The following is a 23,992-nucleotide window of genomic DNA, read 5'->3' as shown; positions in this document are numbered from 1 at the left end:
TGGCTTGTTGTCTGTATTAAATGTGACACTGTGCACCTCACTAAAGTGTGTAGGCGCTTTGAAAATGTTTCAAACTGATTGGAAACTTCACACTACTGAAGAATGAGAGTCTGGAGGGAAATAAAAGTAAGGATCAGTATGAACATGTCTATCATGACGCTCATTTTGTAAATCCTGTCATGCAGAATATTTAAACCAATTGTCATAACCTTTCATTTCAAACAGAAAGGTTTCAAAAGTCAGAAAATATATATATATATATATGAAATATGTCTAACAAAAATAACTAACCAATGCATGCAATTACAGAAGTAACATCTTTATCCCCATATTTTGATTTAATTTTAACATTTACCTTTATTTTTTTAATCAGTTTACGTTTTTGTCAAAAAAAATTTAATTCATGTTTTTATCTTTCATTCGACAGCTCTGGACCCGGCAGACATCCTTCCGCAGTATGTTTTTCTACAGTCATGCCACTCATAGAAAGATGTTAACATCTGCTATTCATGTAAATAATACTTTTAGTTTTTTATGAACATATTCAACTGACATAATCGACAAACCTAAGCAGGATTCAGGAGCTGGGTCCAGGGGCGTCATGTATAAACGTTGCGTACCCTCGAAAAGCTTGCATACGCTGGTTTTCCCACACATGGTGTGATTTCTAAAAATTAACTTGACGTGAGATTGTGCGGGCCGTCACCCAATCTTTTGAGCAGACGTGAGAATGTGCGGGCCTTCCGCAAAGTCTTGTCTGGCTCTGTAACGTGGCGAAATCTAACTGAAAAGAGCCGAAACTCACCAACGTTACAAAATAAAGTTTCCACTTCACTTACTGGCATACGTCTGTGATGTTGTCTATGAAGTTGTCCAGGAACAAACGCTGAGTCGGGGATGATTTGTAGGCTATGTAAGTGAACAAGGTGTACCCGGTCCACCAAACACTGGGCCGTCTTGACTGTCTTAATTCTGCACATATTTCTGTTACTGTAGTCCTATTTACTATTTCATTATTTCATCCGCATGGCGCAGCCGAGATCACCTGCCGTGGAGACGCTGGCCTCACTAAGGGACCGTTCGGTATTTATGGAATGGACCACCGGAGGAAAAATAGGGAGGGTCATGTATTTTTATTCTTTGTTGATGGGAGGGTCATCCAATTTTTTTTAGTCTACAGGGAGGGTCTCACAACTTTTGTATTCACTTAGTGTAGTGCGCCGTAGAAAATGTGCCTGTTTGGAACGGGCCAATTGTTTGGCCTATCATTGCTGCTTGTGGAATTCTTCAACACCAAATTGTACCCAAAATTACTTACAGAAGGACTCCAAACCACTTCATATGCAATCTCCCTCTATACCCTACTACTGACTTACAGTGTAGGCTACTTCTACATCAGGGGGAAGACATTGTACTACTATATTTACCTGACAGACTCAGAATGTAATCACAAAATATCACCATGACAATGTGGAGTAATCAGACATTAGCCTCATGGACTCATGGCAATGCGTTACCCACCTTGCCCGTTATGAGAGCTAATCAACACATATCTGTGTTCATCAACCACCAGAACCAGACCGTTTGTGTGTGTGTGTGTGTGCGCAGAGAGAGAGAGAGAGAGAGACAGAGAGAGAGAGAGAGAGAGATAGAGAGACAGAGAGAGACGCAGAGAGAGAGACGTTGTCTTGTGTCGTTTGATCGTTAACGTAGTGCTACTTGGCACATGTTTGTGGGTATGAGGTGTATGTCACATTTCAATGTGTGCTTCTTTTACCGAGGATATCTTTTGCGTTTCTAATCCAAACAACGTCAAACTTGGCACTGCACTTACCCGTGCCCATAGAAAGACACCCGTCAAGTTTGAAATCCATCGGACTAACGGTTCGAGAGATATGCGCTTAACACCCACACACTCACACACACACACACACAACACACACACACACACACACACACACACACACGCACGCACAGACAGACGTTCCTGCAATTTATAGATAGATGAGAAGAGCAACATTTCAAAGTGGCTTGTTTGGTGCATATTTATCCATGTAGCTCTCCGCCTCGGCCCCTATCGCTAGCAGATGGGTCCCTCCCTATTTTATCAGCCAGACCTGTAGCTTAGAAACCGTGGGATTTCCCAAACTGAATAAATTCTGCTTGCACATATAAACACAAAACTGCTTTGCTAGATCAATCGTGTTGTAACTGTTGTCTGCTGAAAAAATAATTTTATTCATTAGCATGATTGCCGTACTGTTTAGTTCAAAAACATCCAAAACACCGTACCAAAAACATAGCTGACCAGATGCAAGCTTTTATTTTGAAAAGCCGAAACTCAAGCCGCAGATAGCACCCATTGACATATATATAATGGACCAATAGACCCCGTTGTTCTGGACGGAGACCAGTGAAGGCTACAAGCCAATTTTTCCGTTAATCTCTTGCTTTACTGCGCAGCCTCAACTGAGAGAGACAACGTAAATGTGACGTGAGCAACCTGTCTGAAAGTTGGAAGTCTTCTGGTAGTTGTGCCAAGAGAAATCTCAATCATTCCCAATCTTACAGAGATGGAGAGTGTAGGTATATGTAAGGAGATAACATAAGCACAGGCTAATTATTGCTAACTAACATGCTAGTTAACATTAGTAATTAAACCTAAACAGCTAATGGAAGTCGAAACTGCCTGCGAGCTTCTCCTGTACTATACGGTAATTCCTCTACTGTGTGACAGTAAGTCACGTGGTTATGACACAATCGTTAGCCTATTTTTACAAAAACGTCTGCTACGGAGCCATAACGTGAGGTACAAGGTAATGGAGCCTTTTATACATTGTCGTGTTTCTTTAAAAATAAACAATGGACAAATAGAGTCTTTAAACGTAAAAAAAAATGGCGGTCAGTGGAATGCTAACGAGTCGTGTTGGAGGGTTCACCAAAAGTTATTGCTGATGAAGGGAGGGTCAGGTCTATTTTGACTAAAGGTCCCAAAACTGCTCCAGTGGCCCCTTAAAGTGATGGTTCGGAGTAATTCACCCTAGGGTCCTTTGCACCATGACCTCGAGCCAAACACCCCCCCAGAAGTTTTTTTCACCTGGGTCTAACATTGGGAGAGTTAGCGTAGAGTAGCGTTATCAGCTGAATAGCTTAGCGCAGGGGCTAACGGACCCACGTTTGTATCTCGTAAGTTACCCCACTAATAATGCCCGAAATGATAACACAACGTCTACTAGTTAAATAAAAGTTATGCTCTCATAAAACGATGGATTGGAAAGTTTGTAAGTACACCAGAAGTTTTGTAATTAACACTTGCCTGCTGGCTTCTGCTCTCTGCTGTTGTTGTTGCTGCTGTAAGATGAGTGCTTAGGGCCGTCTACAAATTACAACACCGAAAAGAGATGCAACAAAAATATTTATTAATTACAGTTTTTTTTTTTTAAGTAAGTGCTGTAGAATAACTAGCAGGAGACAAGTAATAATTGAGGTAAGTTTGGAGACATTACATTATTTAATCATTGAATTAATAAATATTTTTGTTGTAACTCTTTTCGGTGTAGTAATTTGTAGACGGCCCTAAGCACTCGTTTAACTGCAGGTAGCAGCAGCAGCAACAGAGAACTGAAGAGAGCAGGCAAGTGTTCATAAACTGGTGTACTTACAAACTTTCCAATCCATCGTTTTATGAGAGCATAACCTATTTGTACTACTTGTAGACGTTTGGTATCATTTCGGGCATTATTAGTGGGGTAACTTACAAGATACAAACGTGGGTCCGTTAGCCCCTGCACTAAGCTATTCAGCTGATAACGCTACTCTAGCTAAATCTCCCAATGTTAGACCCAGGTGAAAAAAGCTTCTGGGGGATGTTTGGCTCGAGGTCATGGTGCAAAGGACCCTAGGGTGAATTACTCCGAACCATCACTTTAAATAAATAACGAACAGTCCCTAACCTCTCCTCCTCTGGGTTGGATCTCCCTCGCGCTGGACTCAGTTTCACTGAGCGTACTAAAACTTAGAAAATAAATCAGTGAGATCAAACTGCTTATTGTGCGTAATTTGGACTGACACTGAGATGCATGTTGTTCTGTAGCTGGTGTGGCGCTGCCACTATTCTCTTGATTTCAACTTCGACATTAGACATATTATTTTTTTTTATTTATTTCTGCAGAGGTATTACCCGTCCGACGGGGACGGTCGCTCGTTCATGTGTGCTCAATTTCACGTTGATTGTATATGTAAGGAAAGATAAGCAGGACCTGGCATACGCCCGGTTTCATAATATTTCTATTATGTTAATTTTCAATACGCCATCTTCTGCTATGAAAGCTGCGCAGTCTTTTATACATGAGGCCCCAGGCGCGAGGGAACCTATTTTTGACCAGAGGTGTTGAATAACAAAATAATGGATGTCTGACGATTTCTCCCCCCAGTTAATATTTCGGATTTTGACAGCTAAATACGTAATTTTAGCGCAGTATATATGCAATGGTACTTACAGGCATTGCCCTCACAGTAGAGCTTAGATCGGAATTATCTTTAAAGGAACACACCGACTTATTGGGAATTTAGCTTATTCACCGTAACCCCCAGAGTTAGACAAGTCGATACATACCCTTCTCATCTCCGTGCGTGCTGTAACGCTGTCTGACGGTTCCAGCATTAGCTTAGCCCAGCACAGATCCTGCAGGTAACTGGTTCCAACTAGCCTACTGCTCCAAAATAGAAAAACTACCTTTGGACAAATTGTTCTGTCTATGAGAGGAGGTCACTTTTGGAACAGCATCCCAACAAACATTAGAGAATGTCCAACTTATTGCACATTTAAAAAGCACTTTAAACTATTTCTTAAGAGTTCCCAGTTATGTCATCATTTTGACTAATTTTATTGATGTAATGTAATCTGTCTGAATGTGTGCTAATGTGTTCCTTGTTTGATATTGTATATTGTCATATTCTCACCTATGTATTATCTTGCATGTTGTTGTTTTCCTGCCTCGGGACTACAGGTGAAAATTAGCATTTATGCTATAACCTGGCTCATTTACAGTCTTTACAGAAATGTTAGATTGTTCATTAATGTGCACTGTCCCGAATAAATAACACATATTCCCATATTTCAGGATAATTACCAATTGTGCCCAGTAGATGGCACTCTAACACAACAAAAGACACAAGAAGCGGCTTCTCATTCATGCTCATCAGCTTATGCTGATCATTCATGTGTACTAAGACCATGACAACTGTCTTGATCTTCATCATTTTGACAGCTCACCAGCCTCCTTTCTGCATGACCAGTTACCTTTAGATGACCTTTACATTTTAAACATATTTAAAATTAAAACGGTCACTTAATGTGCTGTCTTTATTTACTTACATTAATCACATTCTTCATTGGTTTGTTAAGGTTATATAGTCTGTCTCAATATTGTGTTGTAAATAAAATAATAGCCCATTAGGCCTAGCTGCTCACGGATACTGCATTTCTATTACATTACATGTTATATTACATGTAAAGAACATTAGATGACTCGCTATAAATCATTAAGAGGCTAGGCTATAAGTAAGAAAGAAATGTAGGGAAAATGATGATTCAATTTAAAAAAGAGATGTTTGAATTGCTTCAGTACTTTTATTAAGAGTTAATACCTTTAGCAAGAAGCTCCTGAATGTTACATAGCCAGGGTAACCGTATCTATAACAACACACGTCAGCTGATCTGAGAAAGCCAAGTGATGAGAGCCAACTGAGTAAAACATTAACAAGCGGTAGCTATTTATCATTACAGCATTTGGTATAGGCACCAGTAAAATCCATTAAACACTAAAATTATAGACAATTGGACATTTCAACTAAGTGGCAGCACAAAGGTATGCATCAAAATCATTTGCTGTATAGAGGTCAACCATTTACAGGCATCAAAAAAAATCTATCAACATGATTCCCACAGCTATAGCCAGGCTGAAGTGTATTTCCATTTCAAGTGTTCATCGTTCAAATAACAAAGACATTTATAAATTACAAAAGTAAAGGTATGCATCAAAATCAATGTCAGTTATAACCATGTACAGGGATCAATACAAACATGTAAACAGAACTGAGAGTTAAGCTAATGTATCTCTTCATTTCCATAGTATTCATAGTGCAAATACAATACATTGAACACTGGAATTAGAGATTAGAGTTTAGAGTTTTTCACTTTTTAACTGTCAAAGATGCCAATATACAGTATATGCCAATAAATATGCCAATCACAAGCCCTACAGTCTACACCTACTACCTTCATGGAAACACTGAGGTGGGAGACAGACAGCTTACTTTTAATTGATGATGCCAAAGGTGGCCTTGCGTTCTACTGTGTTTTGAGCAATGGTTTTCATCAAAGGTTGAATGCCCAACATATCGAAAATATCCTGATGGACGTGACAACAAAGCCAGGTGTGTGAGCCTTCTTTGAGTCATCCTACTCCTCAACCATGTTTTTAGCCGCCTGAGTGTGGAGAACGAATTTTCTGAAGAGGCAACAGACACAGGCAGCGAGAGACAAAGTTCCATGAACTTCTCCACTTCTTTCAGCAATTTTCTTGTTTGAGGATGCAGTCCACTCAATGTCAGTAGATGTTCGGAGGCCCTTGTCTTTAGTAAGGTTACCCAACAGTGTGAGCTGCATATGTAAGCAAGACTTGTCTATCTGGATAGGGAGATGGGGAGCAATGTCATCTAATAAAAGTCCATTGGCAGCATCGGTGATGGTTTTCTCTCTCTTGGCAGCCATTTTCATTCCATGCTGGTCAAATCGACGGTCTAGCTCTGACGTTACAATATCCACAGCCTCAAAGAACTCCCGCTGCCACTGTTGATGCTCTGTGCATGGTGCGATGTCCTCCACTACCTGTGTGTCAGAATCTTCAAAATTTGATGCTGGATTGCGTCTGATATCAATTTGTCTCTTCGCTGTATCCACTCATGTGCCTTGGACTTGTCGTATGTTCGGTCCAACATCATTTGCCAGAGAACGCCATCCCAATGGTTATGCCCCCGCAATGGAATTCCCTCACGAGCAAGGAGCCTAATAGATCTGAACAGCAGCTCCAGTGCAGTCCTTGCGACTTTCTGTTATTTTCCTAAATTTTCAGATATCATTGCTGATACAGGTTTTTGGTTGAGAGATGCCAGCATTCTCACTGACTCCAGGTGCAGGTCAGAGCAATCACGTTGGGAAAATTTGCTTCTAGCTTTGCGCTGGTTTGTGAACCCTCCACTGGTAAAACACCTCTTTCCCTCGGCATGACAGAACCCCTTCTCTTTAGCTTTGCAGCACACAAAGCACAGCACATAGTCCTTATCAGAAACATAATGTTGCCATTGCCACTTTAAGTACCACCCTGGCTGAAAATACCATTGAAAAGTTTCTGTCCCGAACCTCCTTCCAGGATAACTGAAGTTGTTTGGCTGACAGGGCTTTTCGAATCCTTCTGTAACGTTAGATGCTATGATGGTGCTGCTAACGTTAGCCAAGTTGCTTGCTAACATTATTTCAGACTCTGGATCTTCAGCAGCTTTCCCAATAAAGTTAACGTTAGATGCTATGATGGTGCTGCTAACGTTAGCCGAGTTGCTTGCTAACGTCTCTGGCTCTTCAGCTGCCCCAACAGAGTTTGCCTCGGTGGTGGACGAGGAAACATCCAATCCAATCCAATCCACTTTATTTATATAGCACGATTTTAACAGGCACAAGGTTTCCAAAGTGCTGCACAAAAGATAAAACAAAATAAATAGATAACACAATAAAAGCAGAGGTACCCAATATAAAAATAAATGCAATAAAAAACAATTTAAATAAAATTAAATAAGTAAACATCAATTAAAATAAGCAAATATGCACATAACATCAACACTCTACCTGGTGTTAAAAGCCAAAGAAAAGAGGTGGGTTTTAAGAAGAGTTTTAAATTAGACAGAGAGGAGGCCTGTCTAATGTGCCGAGGCAGTCCGTTCCAAAGTTTAGGAGCTGCAACGCTCGATCCCCTCTGAGCTTGAGCCTAGCTTTAGGCACCATCAGGAGCAGCTGGTCAGCTGACCTGAGAGATCGGCTAGGAGTGTAGGGGTGCAGCAGCTCAGAGAGGTAAGGTGGGGCAAGGCCATTCAAGGCTTTAAAAACAAATAAAATAATTTTAAAATGAATCCTGAAATGGACAAGCAACCAGTGGAGTGAAGCTAAAATAGGTGAAATGTGCTCTTACTTTCTTGTGCCAGTTAAAAGACGTGCAGCAGCATTTTGAACCAGTTGAAGACGAGCAATGGAGGACCCACTAGCCCCCATGTAAAGTGCATTACAGTAATCCAGCCGAGTAGTCACAAAGGCATGGATTACTGTCTCAAAATGTTGTCTCTGAAGGATTGGTTTTATTTTTGCCAGCTGCCTTAACTGAAACATCAACTGTAACATCTACAGATGAAATCTTACTAATTTTAGCCGCATTACCATGCCGGAAGAAAAAATCTTGTATCCTTTTCTGTGACATATTCTTCTCTACAACTAACGTTTCATTCAACTAGCCTCAGCCTGCTCGCTTCTCAGTGAGTCACATCACTTGACTCACTTTCACTTTGACCTCTATACAGTCCTTCCAGAAAAATGCAGAGTTTTTTATGATTATTGCGGGCAAAAATCCTTGATTATGCAGCATGTTTTCTTAAAAAATGCAATTGTATGTGATGAAATTGCGGGAACTTCTTGATGAAAAAGAGATAAAAATGTGATTCCCCCAACACCCTGCTTTTCGATGACGTCGCGTCGCGTAATTACGTCACTTCATAACGTTCCCATGGCAACAGGGGAAAATGGCTGTTCTTGTGTGAAGTAAACGCAACATTTTTCAACTTTCTGCTAAGATACAGTGCCTTGCGAAAGTATTCGGCCCCCTTGAACTTTTCGACCTTTTGCCACATTTCAGGCCTCAAACATAAAGATATAAAACTGTAATTTTTTGTGAAGAATCAACAACAAGTGGGACACAATCATGAAGTGGAACGAAATGTATTGGATATTTCAAACCTTTTAAACAAATAAAAAACTGAAATATTGGGCGTGCAAAATTATTCAGCCCCCTTAAGTTAATACTTTGTAGCGCCACCTTTTGCTGCGATTACAGCTGTAAGTCGCTTGGGGTATGTCTCTATCAGTTTTGCACATCGAGATACTGACATTTTTGCCCATTCCTCCTTGCAAAACAGCTCGAGCTCAGTGAGGTTGGATGGAGAGCGTTTGTGAACAGCAGTTTTCAGTTCTTTCCACAGATTCTCGATTGGATTCAGGTCTGGACTTTGACTTAGTCTTTGGCCGGGTCTTCGTAGATTTGTAGTGGTCTGATACTCCTTCCATTTCAATATTATCGCTTGCACAGTGCTCCTTGGGATGTTTAAAGCTTGGGAAATCTTTTTGTATCCAAATCCGGCTTTAAACTTCTCCACAACAGTATCTCGGACCTGCCTGGTGTGTTCCTTGTTCTTCATGATGCTCTCTGCGCTTTACACGGACCTCTGAGACTATCACAGAGCAGGTGCATTTATACGGAGACTTGATTACACACAGCTGGATTCTATTTATCATCATTAGTCATTTAGGTCAACATTGGATCATTCAGAGATCCTCACTGAACTTCTGAGAGAGATTTGCTGCACTGAAAGTAAAGGGGCTGAATAATTTTGCACGCCCACTTTTTCAGTTTTTTATTTGTTAAAAAAGTTTGAAATAGCCAATGAATTTCGTTCCACTTCATAATTGGGACCCACTTGTTGTTGATTCTTCACAAAAAATTACAGTTTTATATCTTTATGTTTGAGGCCTGAAATGTGGCAAAAGGTCGAAACGTTCAAGGGGGCCGAATACTTTCGCAAGGCACTGTATATGTGACTTTTTTGCAACGAAAATGCGGGGATTATGAAATCATGTAAGCCCCGCATATTCTGCGCAGAAATTGGTAATTTATGCGGCGTATTTGAAAAAATGCGGCCCCTGCATAAATATGCGGACTTTGGCTGATTATGCATTGAATTATGCGATCACATAATCACGTTTTTCTGGAAGGACTGTCTATAGCAGCTATAACAGTTAATTTTTAGTAGGCTATATTCAAACCTATCCATAACCCTTTTTTGCTATTTGCCTCATTATTTGATATACAAAAATATAAATAATGTCAGACAGCATATTAGTAATTATGCAGCACCCTCAGCACCCCCCTTCCCACGCCCTTGGCAGAGTCGAACACTTCCACTGTGTAGCCAAGCAAAATAACATCAGCCATACGTTGATGTCACTGTGACTGGTGGGATTCCTCTCTGTGGCGTTTTAATCTGTAAACTACCTTGTATATTATTAGTTCTCAGAATTATTGTCCTATTGTGTAAGTTATGACTAATATTCACTACATGATTGCAGTTACATTGTGAGAGTAACATCACCTTCTTGTTCTGTGTTTCAGATCAAAACTTGAGGAAAGTGATGATTGGAGTTGCTGTTGGAGTTCTCGCAGAATTTCTGTTTTTGTAGGTGTTCGTTTAGCATCGTCCTGAAATGGCTCTAACTACAGTAAGTTAAAATAATGCATTGAATCAACATATCCATAATGTTCAGACAATAAAATAACAGGTACTTTGTATCCATGTTGTTTCAACATCGGAGTGGAAACTCTGGAAATTCGTTAAAAGCTTGAATACAAAATAATATATAAAAAAAGCCCAAACTGGTGACTAGGGCTTAAACATCATTATCCACGTAAAATAAGCAGAAACAGATTGCATGATAATAAGAGGCATTAATGGGGTCTTTGTTTAGTCTTCTTGCTTAAACTGTAAAATAGTGAAAATGCCAGTGTAGAATAAAACAAAACCTGCATATTTAAACAATCATTAATATATAGAGTCAGGAGTAGCTTAGGAATGTACTTTATTTTTCTTTACAGTCAGATAAAAAGATATCTTGGCATTTAGGCTGCAGAAATGGTGCATGTTGCCAAAGCATATAATGCAAAAGTCAGACCATTTAATATAAAACTCTCTAAGGGTTTTTCTGGGGGGGTTGACATGTCGATCCATGCCGCTAACCACAGTGAGAAGTCGAGCTGTGCTGGCACGATGTACCACAGAGCCAGGTCAAATTCTATATCTTGATGACATTTTGCATGTCTGCTGACAAACCACTTTGTTTCCTGCAACTCTGACCTGCTGACCAAAAAGAGATTCAATACTTTATTGCCATACAACTCGGTGCAAGTTGCTAGGGATTTGCTTCAGTGTGCTCATGACAGGACATCAACAAAGATACAAAAAAAACAAAAAACATAGAGCATATATATATATATATATATATATATATATATATATACATACGGTATTCCACACGGGATCACACTTGACACAGGCAGATCAAAGAAGAGGGCACAACGCTCACCACATACCTGGATGACAGTCCAGGAGGCTAGAGTGACAGATGTCAGGTTAAAGTGACATGGTGCATAGGGATGCAGAGTGCAAATCCACAACCTTTACAATAAATAGATACAATAAAGCTAGTATGGGTGGCATAAAAACATTTAGAAAAGTATTATAAAAACAGTGAACAGAGAAGTGCCATTTATCCAGGCTCATTAGGAGAACCTTTTTCCATGAGGTAGTGGTTCAGTGATGGAGAGCTGTTTAGAGATTTAATGGCTATGCAGTATGTGCTGTTGAGAAAGCGGGAGGTTTTTGTCTTAATAGCTCTCAACCTTCTCCCTGATGGGAGGATGGTTAAAGGGAGTTGGCAGGGTGAGTCTCATCTTGTAGGATCTTTAAGCCTTTCCGGTGGATACGGGCCTCGTAGATCTCACAAATGGGGAAGAGTTTGCAGCCATTGATTTTTGAGGCCATATTGACTATCCTGTCCAGCTGCAACCTCTGCTGGACAGTAGAGTTGCCATAACAGACAGGAACAGTAAAAGTGAGGACCCTCTCGATGGCGGCTCGGTAGAACTGCAACATTCCCCCACAGGCTACCCCAAATTTCCTCAACTGGCGAAGAAAAAAAAGCCTCTGGTGGGCTTTTTTGGTAATATTGGTTATGTTATCCTCCCATTTTAAAGAGGATGCTATTGTTCTGCCTAAAAACCTAAAACTATCCACCCGTTCCACCACCTCTCCATTGATGTACAAGGGCTCCCAATGGAGTACAAGGGCTGGGACGCCTTCCCACGTCTGTGGAAGTCGACCACTAGCTCCTTAGTTTTGGAGACATTTTACTCTTAAGTTGTGGATGGAACACCATTCAATCAGTGAGAGGACCTCATTTCAATAGGCATCATCATCCCCAGAAATCAGTCCCACCACTGTTGTATCATCTGCAAATTTAAACATTTTAACAGAATCTGTGTGTGATGTGCAGTAATTTGTGTACAGCGAATATAGAAGAGCTGATAAAACACACCCCTGAGGGGCACCAGTGTTAATGTGCTTGACATTAGAGATCTTGTTACTGATTTTGACCACTTGTGTTCTCTGCTATAGAAAATCCAAAATCCAGTGACATAAGGAATTATGGACCCCCATTTGTTGAAGTTTCTGAAAAGGTTTGCTGGGTAAAATTGTATTAAAAGGTTAAAGGTTCTGAAGAATGGAGTGGAGACATAGGGATACAGCATCCTCGACGGACCTGTTTGCCCTGTATGCAAATTGGAAGGTGTCTAGCCTGACCACACTGGACTGATGTTTACATACTATTCTCTCAAAGATTTTCATTTTAACAGATAACAGTGCTACAGGTCTGTAATCATTCAGGCAACTAATATTGTTTTTTTTGGGCACAGGAATTAATACAGCAGAATATGTCCATATCTGTTAGATTTAGGGGTGGCACGGTTCACAAAACCCCCGGTTTGTATCACGGTTTTAGGGTCACGGTTTTCGGTTCTGTACGGTTCTTGTTATTTTTTCTTTTAATCTTTAACACTACAGAAAAATACTTCAGCATTTGATATTTAGCTTAATTATCCACAATATAGGATACAGTATTAAAAAATAGTTATATCATGTAGTCATGCACAAACTGAATTTGACTTGACTTTAAGCACATTATTGGGACCATCTCTGAGGAAAGCTAGCTGAGATTTTGATACAGCGGAAGACATCGATGATTTCAACAAGCTTTTCATTTATTTGGCAAAAAAAGAGAAAGTGTATTGCCATCTACAGGAACTTATGTGCCTTTTTAGCATACGAAGATTGAAATATTACAGAATATCAATTGAAATAACTTGCATTTATCAAACTGCCAACTTCAGTGTAGCTCTTACAAAAATGTTATCCTTTAAAAGAAAAAAAGAGAGGAACTCTTAAAGCGCCGTCTTTTGAATATGTCAGAATATGTTAAACATTGAAAAAAAAAGTTCTTTAAAAATAAAAAGGAAACTTGTTACTTTAGAGTGAAAAAACGTTACAGCGTACATTGATGTTGAAATAAAATGTATACAAGTTGGCAGGACGGTCTGAAATGTTTTGCACGGTCTTTCGCTGTACGTTTTGTTGGTAACTTGTCCACACCTCTTCGCGTGAAAGGGAAACACACTGTCTGAGGTCACATACGGGAACCTGACAGGCAAGAGGCTACATTGCGCATGCGTCGAACCGTGCAACGCACACACGCTCCGAACCGAGACAAGCGGACCGAATGGTTCGGATGTTTTTTTTTTCATGAACCGTGCCACCCCTAGTTAGATTAGACCTGTTTTTAATTTTAGCATCCTGTCAGTTTACATGCAGAAATCTTTTAATGAATGAAGCAGCAACAGCAGTAATTTCACACTTCTCTAATACAGCTGAACTACAAAAGTACTGAGAGCTGAACACAGAGACTTTTAGAATTTTTAGACTTTTCTCTTAACTTGTCAAGGAAAGTTAAGAGGGAGTTATTATAGTCTAAGCAGGGGCGTAGCACAAAATTCTGGGCCTGTAGAAAGGCATTTTCTATGGGCCCCTCCCCGTATCCACAGCTATTCATTCCAGCATCTTTTTGGGCCCTCCTCACATGAGGGCCTTGGGTACTCAGTCCCCTTTTCCCCCCAGTCCGACGCCCCTGAGTCTAAGCATTAATGATCATCTTCCTTTATGTTTGAGACATAAGGGGTCAAAGGGTTCACGTGCTGGTCAAAAATTAGTTCCTGACTGAAAGTGACACTTTTGACCAAAAACTTCCAGGAACTTTGGAACCAAATAAATAAAATTAAGGAATTAAACTCAGGAACTGGAAGTCTGTAAATTCTTGTTTGAAACCTTGTGAAACACAGAATGATACATATCAAAATACAAAAAAGCCTTGGAGTGTACCACACAGATAAAACCTGTAGAAGGGAAACTTGGTATAGATCGTGCAGTCTGAATAGGATCAAGACAGAAAGGATTTTCATTCATGTTGTTTTGTTTTCTGTCCTGCAGGTTCATTGTGAGACAAAAGTGACCCGGCAGAAAAGGATCCAGAGCCCCAATCAACACCAACTTTAAACTTTAAATTTATCTCCAGATGTGTGTGGTATTGTATGTCTTTTCTAGTGAGGACCGCTTTGAATTTTAGAACAAAACTGATTTTTGGAGATTGAGGACATTTTCTCTTCAACTTCTTAAAAGGTCAGTTTGAGAGTTAAGACCTAGAATTGGCCTTAGTATGTGGATAACTTTCAAAATTTTGAGTTTTGTGACTAGTGGTAATGTTAAAAAAGCAATTACTCCCACATACTCCACACATACTGCCTACTAAGGCTGGGCGGTATATTGACTTTTCACAAGATGTGGAATGAGAATTTATTGATATGTTGAGTAGATATTGATATAGTGTTACATATATGAAATTTCTTCTGCTCGTATAATCCAAAAGAGTCTCAGCTTTCCAATCAGAAGTCAGTGTGCAGAAATATACAAATACACCATTTTAGGTGAAAATATTAAGGGGAGACCTGTCGGTACCCATAGAACCCATTTTCATTCAGACATCTTGAGGTCAGAGGTCAAGGGATCCCTTTGAAAATGGCCATGCCAGTTTTTCCCCTCGCCGAAATGTAACCTAACTTTATGTTATTTAGCCACCTTCTCTACGAGCAGAGATGGTAAAAGTACTCACTTCCCGTACTCAAGTAGAAGTACAGATACTTGTGTTAAAAAATACTCTGGTAAAAGTAGAAATACTGATTTAACCTCTTTACTCAAGTAAAAGTAAAAAGTACAGGCTTGAAAATTTACTTAAAGTATAAAAGTAAAAGTAGTCTTGCGAATGATAACCATTTTTTACATAAAGCTACGTGGACCACACAAATGTTACTGGAGTGCAAGCTGAGAAACGTCAGTAGACATGGAAAAAAGGCTCTTTATATGCCTTTTCCTGCATTATAAATGTTTGTCTGCTAATAGGCCTAAAACATCAAATATATGATTATTGTGAGATTAATAAGATTCTGAGTAGCAAGATATGAATTCAAATGTGATTCTGTGAGAATTCACAGATCCAGTTTCTCTTTTTTAATCTTCCCCTTAACATTTAAAGGAATCTACATGTATGTGTGTGTACTCAAATATGGCTTCTGGAAAGAAAATAAAGGATAAAATATGAATTACTAAACAGACATTAATTAAGAAGTTCCCCATACAAATAACAACCAGCAATAACAATAGCGGTAACTCCACTGAAATTAATTGAAACTAAAGTAACGAGCCAATTTTGTTAAATGTAAGGAGTAGAAAGTACCAATATTCGTATTAAAAATGTAAGGAGTAAAAGTAAAAAGTCGGCACAAAAATAAATAGTAAAGTAAAAATATCTAAAAAATGTACAGTAACGAAATATTTGTACTTTGGTACTTCCCATCTCTGCCTACGAGCTAGCATGATATGGTTGGTATTAAAGGACCATAAGTTGTCTGGTTTCACATGATACCAAGATCTTCACTCTAGCTTCAAATCTAAGCTTGTTACAGCAACTGAAAGACAAAAAGTTGTCTGTTTCCTTCAGCAGGCCATCAGAAAGGTGAGGGGTTGTAAACTCTCCTGGGGGAGACAGTGAACCCTACGTCACTTCTGTCAGTCAGCCCAGCTCGTTGCATAGTAGTTAGCTGCCATAGGTGTGTGAGGTTAATGTATAAAAGCAAAATATGAATGCCCTCCATTTACCTTAACTTTCTGCTTACAGCTCTAAATAATTGTAAAGACAAAAAATACGTGTATATTATAAACTGCAACTTAAGGCATAGCTAAAGTTAGATGTAGAGGGTCCTTAAACTATGTAAGCTATGTTTAAGGTTAGACATATTTTAGACAACATTTTCTGTGCTTTTATATTTGACAGAATTGTTGCTATGAAGAACTATTAAACTTTTTGAGAATTAATGCTAAAAAATGTCATTCCTGATATTTTTTTCCATTTGGTAAATTATATATACAATTCAACCAAAACCAACCCATAATTCACTATGTATGTTTGTGTGTGTGTGTGTGTGTGTGTGTGTGTGTGTGTGTGTGTGTGTGTATATATATATATATATATATATATATATATATATATATATATACATACACGGAACATTTTAAATTAAACAGCTTATTAACGTGCGCTTGTTTCCCCGTGTGTGCTGATGCGCTCATCTGTTGACATTTCCGAATGCCTTCCTACAGTTGCTTAATAAAAGCGGGATTTCCACACAAACAAACGTACATGTGTCATTAGTATGAGAAACAAAAAAGAGATTTTAACTGTGTTAACTGTGTCGGGCTCGGGTTGGGATCGGACATAAATATCTTAATGCCTGTCAGGCTTGGGCCAGGTTCGCTTACTGCTCTGTCGGTTTTGCTCGGACAGAAAAATGCAGCCCGATCCAGACTCTAGTGTGAATGGATGAATGAGGGACATATAAACTGCTTTATAAATGTAATCCATTCACAAAAGATTATCCTGCTGCTTGTAGTTCCTTAAAGTACTGAGCTACACATGATGGGCATTAAAAAAACAGAAGACTTCACAGAACTGAAGCCTGCTGGCAAGCTGTAAAAGAAAGTAAATTACTTTTTTTAGACAATGTGAAATATAATGTGATTTATTTTTTTTACTTTGATATTTGTGTCATATGATATGTTGTGAAATTATTTGTGACAAGCAGTGACGCCTGGTGACAATAATTTTTTTTGGGGGGGGGGCGCTTTTTTTTTGGTGAGGGGGGGGGGGGGAATAAATACAAAGCAGTTCTTTGAAACTGGGCAAAACAACCAGCACTACTTTATTTAAAAAACTATGTATTTTGTATTTAAGAAGAGCAAGACAATATGATTCAAGATTCAAGTTACAAACATAAGAAGATAGTGACTCTGACTGAGTTTTCTTTTTTAACTATATCCTCCCACCCACTAACAAAAAGCATGTTAACTACTTGAACATACATTTTGCTCTCCTTTCCTTCAGACATACCTGACAGTATTGAGGTCAAAGTCACGAGAGTCTTGTATGCTCTCAAAACAGCAAATGAGATCCTCTGTGTCCTCAAAAACAGTATTGATGGCATGGATATGAAAGTTCCATCTGACGTTGCTGGATCTTGGCAGTCTATGGGCAACCACTTTATCCAGAAAACATGGCCGCTTGGGTGACTTGGAAAAAAAGCTGGCAAATCCACCAATGTTAGAAAAATAAATTCTCACCTTGGATATGTGAGAGGTGGCCTGTTGCATTATCAGGTTGAGCTGAGGTGCGTAGCAGTGGATGTAGTGGGCATTGGGTACACATCTTGTATTTTCCTCTGAACACCTGAAGTGGCTGGCACCCCTCATCACGCTGGCTCCATCGTATGCCTGGCAGATAGAAGCAAGAAGAGGGATGAACTCAAAAAATCTTTCCTGCACGTTGTTTTTGTCGGATCCACAAAATGTCACACAGCCTTTTATCCTGGACAGTATGTGTCGATTTTTTGTCACCTCTTCATTGTGCCTTCTAATGCCCATCCTGTAGCCTTCATCTAGCTAGCTAGTTGTTCAGCAATGCTAACTCTGCCAACAAACGTTAGATTCATGCTATTACCAAGATGTCTGCGACTACTTTCATGACATTTGCATTTTTTCAGAGAGATGTTTCTTCGGGCTCTTACCCCCGTTCTTGTCCACAAAACCTCAGTGCATTGCTAACATCACATCCAGCCAGCCAACTCCGTTTGTAGCTCCGGTGTAGCTTCGCCCTCGGTCATTGGCCTCAGCCTGCAGCTGGATTTGTAAATTGGGTTGGTCCGAAATCCTTTATTCTCTTCTTTTCTTCCAGCGAACGTCTTGTAAAGGTTGTTTTTGTAAATCAATAACAGAATTTGGTTTAACTGCTGCCATTTACTCTACGAAAGTGATCTGTCATTGTGTGATTTCTAAGTTTGCAAGGTTTTGGCGGAGTGAGTAGCGTAAAGTTGAATGACATGTGTCGAGAACCAATCAGATTGGATAAAATAACATGTATCCAATTCTGATTCGCCAGGGATGCAGCGACCTAGGTTATAACCGGTATTTATTCTGGGTAAATACTGCATAGAGGAAGTTTTGGCGCCCCTTAAAGAGGTTTTAGCCAGCGCCAGAGTAATATCACGAGTGCCATAACATCAGATTTTCAGATGCCAGCGTTTGCAGAGTCAGACTGTACCGGACTCTCCAGGTGACCATGCTGCTCTGGGGACCAGCGGCGCGGTGAGAAACCGCTGCTGATAGACAGAGAGCTCTCCATCAGACTGGACAGAAACAAAGAACAGCTGCAGTGCTTGTGTCTGTTAATAAAAAAATACAAATAACAAAAAGACAGAGTTTGACAATGATCTGAATACTATAAGTACATGTCGCTATTCACACAGTGCTTGCTTCACTGACTGGTGTATTGTGGTATGTTTTTACATCGGCTCAGGCCAAAAAAGAAGAGGAAGCTTAGGGCAGCAGATATACAACGGATATAAATAGTTTCTTGGAAACGCCCAATCAATGGCCCAACTTTTCATAACAGGATGCAGCACATGCACGCCCAGACACATGCACGTGCACACAAACACAAACGTGTTTGAAATGTCCAAAGTTAAGTAATCGGTGTTATTGTCAATCTGGTTTTATATAAAGAAGAGATTCTTGGAAATAGTGTTTTGTCTGCAGCACATCATTGCTCCACCTTTTCACGGTTGGATCAGTGTCTGAAACAGACCAGTAGTACTGCAGCTGAACTTGATGGCGCAGTATGTAGCGCAATGAGGCTGATGTGTGAAAGTACAAAAAGGAAAACAGAAGTGAAACTAAACTTTAAAACAGAGAGGTTCAGGGAGCAGCTACAAAAGTACTGAGAGCTGAACACAGAGACTTTCTCTTAACCTGTCAGGGAAAGTTTAGAGGGAGTTATTATAGTCTAAGCATTAATGATCATCTTCCTTTAAGTTTGAGAGACATACAGTAAGGGGTCAAAGAGTTAACGTGATGGTCAAAAATTAGTTTAGTTAGTTAGTTTGAAACCATGTGGAACACAGAATGATACATATCAAAATACAAAAAAGCCTTGGAGTGTACCACCCAGATAAAACCTGTAGAAGGGAAACTTGGTATAGATAGTGCAGTCTGAATAGGATCAAGACAGAAAAGATTTCCATTCATGTTTTGTTTTCTGTCCTGCATAGAGTGCGGATCAGGCGCATTATTGTCCGAGCCTGGCCCGCATCCGACAGAGCAGTAACCAAACCGGACCCGAGCCCGACAGGCATTAAGATATTTCTGTCCAAGCCCGACCTGAGCCTAACACATCCATCCATCCATCGTCAACCACTCATCCCGCGCATAGGGTCGTGGGGGGGCTGGAGCCAATCCCAGCATACGTCGGGCGAAAGGCGGGGTACACCCTGGACAGGTCGCCAGTCCATCGCAGGGCCACACATAGACGAACAACCACTCACTCACACATGCACACCTACGGACAATTTAGGGACACCAATAAACCTAGCCCGCATGTCTTTGGTCGGCGGGAGGAAGCCGGAGTACCCGGAGAGAACCCACACAGACACGGGGAGAACATGCAAACTCCACACAGAAAGGCCGGGCCAACCGGGGTACGAACCCACAACCTTCTTGCTGTGAGGCGACAGTGCTAACCACCGCACCACCGTGTCCCCTGAGCCTAACACAGTTAAAATCTATTTTTTTCTCATACTAATGACACATGTACGTTTGTTTGTGTGGAAAGCTTTATTAAAGGTACTCTAAGTGATGTGACACGTTTTTTAGGCTACAACATTTTTCGTCACATACAGCAAACATCTCCTCACTATCCGCTAGCTGCCTGTCCCCTGAACACACTGTAAAAAAATGCGGTCTCTGTAGACAGCCCAGGCTCCACAAACGCCAACAAAAACAAACTGTGCCAACCTGCCCCACCAAACATAACAAACAGTGTTCCAGCGTTTAGCCAATAACCGACAAGAAGGAGCTGGTTGAGTCATCACTGCAGCAGCGTTAGCACGTAGGGTACAAGTTGTGGAGCCTGGGCTGTCTACAGATGTTCAGGGGACAGGCAGCTAGTGGATGGTGAGGAGAGGTTTGCTGTATGTGACGAAAAATGTTGTAGCCTAAAAAACGCGAGCACCTTTAAGCAACTGTAGGAAGGCATTTGGAAATATCAACAGATGAGGCATCAACGCACACGGGGAAATAAGCGCACGTTAATAAGCTGTTTAATTTAAAATGTTCAACGTGTTAATCAGAAATACTTTAATAATCCCAGGGGGATAACCTTTCCTGATTGCTTCTTTTCCGACCGTGGTCAGACAACCAGGGGAGACTGGTTACCTCCAGGGACCACGTTATAAAATGAGTGATGTCGGGGTTAAAATCCTGTTTCTGGTGAGATAATGAATGAGCTTGGCTTTCAGTCTGACGCCACACCCACTGTGTACAAAACTTAAACTTATTCCACCATCTCTGCTCCGGTCGCATCTAGGCCTACAACACGTCTGCTTCCTCTTTCTCTATCTCTCTTCTGCCCACTTTCCACACAACACACACACACACACACACACATACCCACACGCACTGAGCTCTCTTAAAGGAGCCACAGCACCATTTTACAACAAATGCCTTATCACGCTGATGTGACCGAGCCCGACCCGGACCAAAACATCATTTCTAAATATTTGTCTGAACCGGCCCAGCCCGTCGAGTACTGTAGGGTCCCAACGGGTTAGGGTCGGGTATCCATCCTCTAGTCCTCAAGGTTCACTGTGAGACAAAGTGACACAGCAGAAAAGGAGCCAGAGCACCAATCAATAACAACTTTAAAGTTAGCTGCAGATGTGTGTGGTATCGTACTTCTTTTCTAGAAGGGACCACTTTGAATTTTAGAGCAAAAGATATGTATGTATACAAAAGTGTATATATATATATACTGTATCTTCTTGTACACGTCCAAGTGTCCTTGAAAAAGACACTGAACCCCAAATTGCTCCCGATGGTCAGACAGCACCTTGCATGGTAGCTCACTGTCATCAGGGTGAGAGTGTGTGTGAATGGATGAATGAGGGACATATAAACTGCTTTCTAAATGTAATCCATTCACCAAATATTATCCTGCTGCTTGTAGTTCCTTAAAGTACTGAGCTACACATTATGGGCATTAAAAAAAACATAAGACTTCACAGAACTGAAGCCTGCTGTCATGCTGTAGAAGAAAGTAAATTCCTTTTTTTAGCCAACTTGAAATATAATGTGACTTATTTTTTTACTTTGATATTTGTGTCATATGATATGTTGTGAAATTATTTGTGACAAACATCTTCTGCTTCTTATTTCTGAAGGTGTTAAGCCAGAGTTTGTCAGGTACAGTTACACACTGAACTATATATATGTAGGTTTTTATGTTTTAGCTGATGCACTCGCAGGGTATCATGTCATTTCAATCTTCTATCCAAATGTTTGAATAAAAGATGAAATATGTCAAACTGTATGTTGTGACTGTTGTGGATGTTTTCTGTGTTCAAACTTTGATAAAAGAAACAAACTGCAAAACATACTTATGATACTACAACATGTTTCTTGGCTGCTCGACAGTTGGATATGAATCTTCAACATTGACCGTCATAATAACATAATAACCCTTTGATCTTCTGATAACTTGAATGACTTTCCTTTAATCACTCCTTCTATATGTATCTGAATATATATTTACTCAAATAGCTGGAAGTTAACGTACGTCGATCTGGAAAAATCCGTGGAGGAACATTACTTAATAATACAGATTGACTGTAACACTTTCAAATTCCACTTTCTTTACCATCATCTCAACTTTCAATGTCACATCATGACTTCGCGTAAACATACACGCCACTTTCTAAAGCCAAGTGGCATGTTATCTGTACGCATTTTGAGCTATCCGCGTGTATGTTAGTTATATTAATCTTTTTGATTAGGACAATGCACATTAATCAACATTTCTGTGAATGCGCCAGTGTTAGCCGGTAAACAAATTTTCAACTGTAGTCCTAGTTGCATGCATGTCTGTATGGTGGGAAGAAACCGGAGCACCTGCAGGAAACCCACGCAAGCACCGGGAGAACATACAAACTCCACACAGAAAGGGCTGGGACGACCTGGGGTCTGATAGGTTGCAGACTGATCTCAATAAGTGGTGTATGTTTGACCAATTTATATGCCATTTTGGCGTGTTATCAAGACGCATACTCGCTTTTTGGACGGTTGGGTTTAGGAAAACAAAAACGGGGTTGGGTTTAGGAAAAGAAGAAAGCGACGTTTGGGTTTAGGAAACGTGACACGCAGGACACGATCCCCGGTCTCCTGGGTTGTTTGACCCATCCCCCCCTTCCAACCAACCTCCCAACGTGGATTTTCGGGCTTTCATATTACTTGCTACGGCGTCAATTCACACGCAATCGCAAGGTAGTGTAAATCAATGGAGGTCAAACGGTGTTGGTAAACATGCAAAAAAGCGATTATGGGTCTAGTTAATGCGCCAAAATGTCATACGAATTGGGTATCATACATACGCCACTTAATGAGATCATTCTGCCTTGTGTGTATTCCCAAAATTCACTTCAAACCTCAGTGGTGTTTCTTCCCACATCCTTTCAGTCTGACTATACGCTGATGATGATTCTTTAAAAGCAATAACTGCCTTATGTCAGATTCAGCTGCAGGAGTTTGTCATCGATACAAACCGTTAGAGAAGATCTCAGGTAGAAGTACACATAATACTCTTAGGATTACAAAGGATGGGTGAGCCAAAAGTTTGGGGAAATTAGCAAGCAGATAAATTGAAAAAGAAGACTGTGTTATGGCTGCTGCTGGTACCTCTCCATGTGTTTAACCCTTTCACTAGTCTGGATCAAAGGAAGTCCATTTCCAGGATCCCTCACCTTCCTCTCTCTGTGTGTTGCCTTTATTAAAAGTCCCTTCGCTTCGGGAGGCACGCTGAAAATGTCAAGTTTTGAAGAAAATTTGGATGGTGCAACAAGGCAGGCCTGCTTGGTTCTTTCAGGGAATGATTGTAAAGATTTACAAAGAATATGTTTACGGCATTTCCTCTCTAACTGGGACGTTTTGGGACTGATTGGTGAGGTGGTGTGGACGAAGTACACACGGAGATACACTGGTAAGAGCTAATGAGGTTTAACTATGTATCAGCTCATTTAAATAGCTCATGTTACTGTAAACATTACTGTACACGTCCGGAGCTTAGCGCCAGGAGACCATTGTGATTGGTTTAAAGAAATGCAAACAACCCACAGCAGGTTTTTTTTCCCCTCCTATCCCATAATGCATCTGTGGTGTAGCCAGACTTTACTCCACAGTTAAATTATCAGAAAGTATTATTACCTGGTTGTTGATCCAGTACGGATGCATTTTGTTCACAGTAACATTTAGTTAATTCACTTTTATTCTGAAGAAAATGCACCGGAAAAGGTTTTACTTCTAC

The 23,992-nt window shown here is 40.3% G+C and overlaps 2 protein-coding genes across 3 annotated transcripts in view; one reads left to right on the top strand and one right to left on the bottom strand.

Moving 5' to 3' along the window:
• The window catches only part of LOC120557668, a 1,015,838-nt gene that overhangs the window by 421,926 nt on the left and 569,920 nt on the right, over positions 1 to 23,992 (top strand). The gene's annotated exons all lie outside the window — the stretch shown is intronic.
• The window catches only part of LOC120557124, a 655,636-nt gene that overhangs the window by 515,776 nt on the left and 115,868 nt on the right, over positions 1 to 23,992 (bottom strand). The gene's annotated exons all lie outside the window — the stretch shown is intronic.

Source organism: Perca fluviatilis, chromosome 4 (assembly GCF_010015445.1).
Source record: "Perca fluviatilis chromosome 4, GENO_Pfluv_1.0, whole genome shotgun sequence".
NCBI lineage: Eukaryota > Metazoa > Chordata > Actinopteri > Perciformes > Percidae > Perca > Perca fluviatilis.
Note: the sequence above shows the minus strand (reverse complement) of the source record. Positions and strands in the feature narration are given on the sequence as shown.